The sequence below is a fragment of the Lolium rigidum genome, chromosome 7 (assembly GCF_022539505.1).
Source record: "Lolium rigidum isolate FL_2022 chromosome 7, APGP_CSIRO_Lrig_0.1, whole genome shotgun sequence".
Classification (NCBI taxonomy): Eukaryota; Viridiplantae; Streptophyta; class Magnoliopsida; order Poales; family Poaceae; genus Lolium; species Lolium rigidum.
Genome location: NC_061514.1, coordinates 72,440,486 through 72,446,368, shown reverse-complemented (window position 1 = coordinate 72,446,368; position 5,883 = coordinate 72,440,486).

Sequence of the window (5,883 nt, the reverse complement as noted above, 5' to 3'; positions counted from 1 at the left end):
CGGAAGTTAGGCCATCCTATGGGAGATGCAATGGGATTTTTTATAGTGTTTAAGTTATCACCTTCCACGGGTTTGGTAGAGGAGGGTAATTCCGAAGCATCACCCTCTTCTAACGCACCCGTGTCCTTTACCTCTACACTAGGAGCCTTGGGAAGGGCCGGAGCCAAAAGCTCGGCAATCATCTTTTTCATGCTTTCCATTTGGGCTTCCATGGAGGAATTCAACGTATTGAAGTCTTCCATGGAGACCGTCTTGGTGGCCTCTTCCATGGGATCCTCGTACTGGCCAGGAGAGCCGGAACTTCCGCCAGGAAGATTCTTCGTCAGATGACCTGGTCAACAAAAGATTGGGCGGAACTAGGGCGGACCGGAAGTTCCGGCCAAGTTCCGGAATTGCCCGAAAACCTTACTGGACTATACTGAGCCACAATTCCTCATTTCCGGAACTTGCCGGAAGTTGGGCGGAAGTTCCGCTGAACGGAACTTCCGGCCACTCGCGCCGGAACTTCCGGCCAGGGAACAAAAACAGCAAACAATACTGCGCTGATAGGGCTTCTGCAGAACATACCAGGGCGGAACTTCCGCCTGCTGGGGCCGAAACTTCCGCCAGAAGTAAAAACCCTTCAGAACATCAGAACAGGCAGACCATCTCGCTGAGCAAAAATATATTCCGAACACTTGTACCTGTCTACATCAACACACATAAATATATACCTAGTGTTGACATCAAACACACAAAACCCAAAAGGGCGGGAAATGTTCTTTCAGCCTCTACTAGCAACGGAGAGCATGCAAGATCATAAACAACACATATATGATAGATAAATTAATCAACTTGACATAGTATTCCATATTCATCGGATCCCAACAAACACAACATGTAGCATTACAAATAGACGATCTTGATCATGATAGGCAGCTCACAAGATCTAAACATGATAGCACAAGAGGCGAAGACAACCATCTAGCTACTGCTATGGACCCATAGTCCAAGGATGAACTACTCAAGCATCAATCCGGAGGCAGACATGATGATGTAGAGCCCTCCGGTGATGATTCCCCTCTCCGGCAGGGTGCCGGAGGCGATCTCCTGAATCCCCCGAGATGGGATTGGCGGCGGCGGCGTCTCTGGAACTTTTCTCGTATCGTGGCTCTCGGTACTAGGGCTTTCGCGACGGAGAGAATAAATAGGCGAAGGGGCAGATTCGGGAGGTGCTCGAGGGGCCCACCCCATAGGTGGGCGCGCCCCCCCTCTTGGCTGCGCCGCCAGGTGGTGTGGGCCCCCCTTGGCCCCACTTCGTCTCCTCTTCGGACTTCTGGAAGGCTCCGTGGAAAATAGGACCGTGGGCTTTTGTTTCGTCCAATTCCGAGAATATTTCCTGTGTAGGATTTCTGAAACCAAAAACAGCAGAAAACAGGAACTGGCGCTTAGGCATCTTGTTAATAGGTTAGTGCCGGAAAACGCATCAAAATGATGTAAAGTGTATATAAAACATGTGAGTATTGTCATAAAACTAGCATGGAACATAAGAAATTATAGATACGTTTGAGACGTATCAAGCATCCCCAAGCTTAGTTCCTACTCGCCCTCGAGTAGGTAAACGATAACAAGGATAATTTCTGAAGTGACATGCTACTATCATAATCTTGATCAATACTATTGTAAAGTATATGAGATGAATGAAGTGATTCAAATCAATGGTAAAGATGATGACTAAACAACTGAATCATATAGCAAAGACTTTTTATGAATAGTACTTTCAAGACAAGCATCAACAAGTCTTGCATAAGAGTTAACTCATAAAGCAATAGATTCTTAATAGAAGGTTTTGAAGCAACACAAAGGAAGATATAAGTCTCAGCAGTTGCTTTCAACTTCAACATGTATATCTCATGGATAATTGTCAATACAAAGTAATATGATGAATGCAAATAAGCAAGTATGTGAGAATCAATGCACACAGTTGACACAAGTGTTTGCTTCTAAGATAGAAAGAAGTAGGTAAACCGACTCAACATAAAGTAAAAGAAAGGCCCTTCGCAGAGGAAGCGAGGATTACTCATGTGCTAGAGCTTTTTATTTTGAAAACATGGAAACAATTTTGTCAACGGTAGTAATAATTCATATGTGTTATGCATAAAAACTCCTATAAGTTGCAAGCCTCATGCATCGAATACCAATAGTGCTCGCACCTTGTCCTAATTAGCTCGGATTTCCATGGATTATCATTGCATTACATATGTTTCAACCAAGTGTCACAAAGGGGTACCTCTATGTCACCTGTACAAAGGTCCAAGGAGATAGATCGCATTTTATTTCTCAATTTTGATAAATCTCATCTTGAGGACATCCATACCGGGACAACATAGAAAACAGATAATGGACTCCTCTTTAATGCTTAAGCATTCAACAACAGCTAATATACTCATAAGAGATTGAGGATTAATGTCCAAATTGAAACTTCCACCATGATACATGGCTTTGGTTGGCGGCCCAATGTTCTTCTCTAACAATATGCATACTCAAACCATTTAATCATGATAAATCACCCTTACTTCAGACAAGACGAACATGCATAGCAACTCACATGATATTCAACAAAGGTGTAACAGTTGATGGCTTCCCAGAAACATGGTTACCGCTCAACAAGCAACTTATAAGAAATAAGATACATAAGCGACACATTCATCACCACAATAGTTTTTAGGCTACTTTCCCATGAGCTATGTATTGCAAAGACAAGAAATGAAATTTTAAAGGTAGCACGCAAGCAATTTACTTTGGAATGGCAGAGAAATACCACATAGTAGGTAGATATGGTGGACACAAATGGCATGGGTTTTGGCTCAAGGTTTTGGATGCACGAGAAGCATTCCCTCTCAGTACAAGGCTTTGGCTAGCAAGGTTGTTTCAAGCAAACACAAGTATGAACCGGTACAGCAAAACTTACATAAGAACATATTGCAAACATTATAAGACTCTACACTGTCTCCTTGTTGTTCAAACACTTTTACCAGAAAATATCTAGACTTCTAGAGAGACCAATCATGCAAACCGAATTTCAACAAGCTCTATGGTAGTTCTTCATTAATAGGTTTAAACTACATGATGCAAGAGCTTAAACATGATCTACTTGAGAACTCAAAACAATTGCCAAGTATCAAATTATTCAAGACCATATACCAATTACCACCTGAAGCATTTTCTGTTTCCAACCAAATAGCAATGAACGAAGCAGTTTTCAACCTTCGCCATGAATATTAAAAGTAAAGCTAAGAACATCAGTGTTCAATATGAAACAGCGGAGCGTGTCTTTCTCCCACACAAGGAATGCTAGGATCCGAATTTATTCAAACACAAACAAATAAAAACATACAGACGCTCCAAGTAAAGCACATAAGATGCGACGGAATAAAAATATAGTTTCACTAGAGGTGACCTGATAAGTTGTCGATGAAGAGGGGATGCCTTGGGCATCCCCAAGCTTAGATGCTTGAGTCTTCTTGAAATATGCAGGGATGAACCACGGGGGCATCCCCAAGCTTAGACTTTTCACTCTTCTTGATCATTTTATATCATCCTCCTCTCTTGACCCTTGAAAACTTCCTCCACACCAAACTCAAAACAAACTCATTAGAGGGTTAGTGCATAATCAAAAATTCACATGTTCATAGAGGACACAATCATTCTTAACACTTCTGGACATTACTCAAAGCTGCTGAAAGTTAATGGAACACAGAAATCCATTCAACACAGTAAAAGAGGCAATGTGAAATAAAAGGCATAATCTGTCAAAACAGAACAGTCCGTAAAGACGAATTTTTTTGAGGCACTTAACATGCTCAGATGAAGAAGCTCAAATTGAATGAAAGTTGCGTACATATCTGAGGATTACTCATGAATTTTCGCAGATTTTGCAGAGTCTCCTACAGAGGGATCTATTCAAATTCGTGACAGCTAGAAATCTGTTTCTGCGCAGAAATCCAAATCTAGTATCAACCTTACTATCAAAGACTTTACTTGGCACAACAATACAATAAAGTAAAGATAAGGAGAGGTTGCTACAGTAATAACAACTTCCAAGACACAAATATAAAATAAAAATTGCAGAAATAAAATAATGGGTTGTCTCCCATAAGCGCTTTTCTTTAACGCCTTTCAGCTAGGCGCAGAAAGTGTAAATGAAGTAACATCGAGAGAAGAAGCATCAACATCATAACTTGTTCTAATAATAGAATCAAAAGGTAACTTCATTATCTTTCTAGGGAAGTGTTCCATACCTTTCTTAAGCGGGAATTGATACTTAATATTTCCTTCTTTCATATCTATAATAGCACCAACAGTTCGAAGAAAGGGTTTTCCCAAGATAATAGGACAAGATGCATTGCATTCAATATCCAAGACAACAAAATCAACGGGGACAAGGTTATTGTTAACCGTAATGTGAACATTATCAATCCTCCCCAAAGGTTTCTTTATAGAATTATCAGCAAGATTAACATCCAAATAACAATTTTTCAATGGTGCAAGTAAAGCATATCATAGAGTTTCTTAGGCATAACAGAAATACTTGCACCAAGATCACATAAAGCATTACAATCAAAATCATTGACCCTCATTTTAATGATGGGCTCCCAACCATCTTCTAACTTCCTAGGAATAGAAGTTTCAAGTTTTAATTTCTCTTCTCTAGATTGAATGAGAGCATTTGTAATATGTTTAGTAAAGGCCAAATTTATAGCACTAGCATTAGGACTTCTAGCAAGTTTTTGCAAGAACTTAATAACTTCAGAGATATGACAATTATCAAAATCAAAACCATTATGATATAAAGCAATGGGATCATTGTCCCCAATACTCTGAAAAATTTCAGCACTTTTATCACAAACAGTTTCAGCAGTTTCAAGCAATTTTGCACGCTTTGTACTAGGAGTAGAAACATTGCCAACACCAATTATTTTACCATTTATGGTAGGAGGTTTAGCAACATGTGAAGCATCAAAATTCAACCCTAGATGTTACAGCGGAGACGAGGTGCAGCGGTGGAGATGATGGTGTCGGCAGTGGAGATGATGGTGATGATGATCTCAATGAAGTCCAGCTCGATGGCGATGACGATGGCGATGATTTCCCCCTCCGGGAGGGAATTTCCCCGGTAGATTTCAGCCTGCCGGAGAGCTCTTTTCTCTCTGGTGTTTTCCGCCCCGCAGAGGCGGCTGTGTCTATTCTCGATCCTCCTCTGCACCTTAGGGTTTCGGGTAGATGAAGTACGCGAAAGGGAGATGGCCGAGGGGGGTCGTGGGCCCCCTCCCCACGTGGCGGCGCGCCTGGCCTGGTCGCCGCGCCGGCCTATGGGGGGCCCATGGCGGCCCTTCTCGGCATCCCCTTTTGGCTGGCTCCGTCTTCTGGAAAAATAAGAAAATAAGAGCTTCGGTATATTTTCCGTCAATTGTTGATCTCCAGAAATATTGTATCCTGACGGTGCTTTTTCCAGCAGAATCCTGACTCCGGTGAATAATTCTCCAATAATCATGAAACATGCAAAATAGGTGAAATAACATAAGTATCATCTCTAAATATGAAATATATCAATGAATAATAGTAAATTATGATATAAAATAGTGATGCAAAATGGACGTATCAACGTCGTGTGCCTAATCTCGCTCCCGGAATCTCCATCGTCGCTATCTTCCGAAACCCAAGTCTACAATACGTAGGCATTGGCGAGGTGATCCCTCATCAATTGGCGCCGTCTGTGGGAAGCGCGGCGGCTGAATTTTGTCATCCGGGCGGGATCCATCTAGTTTATCATCATCAACAACGTGTATGCCGATCAACCTCAACAAAGCGACGGTGGCGCGTCCGATCTATGTTCAACAAGCA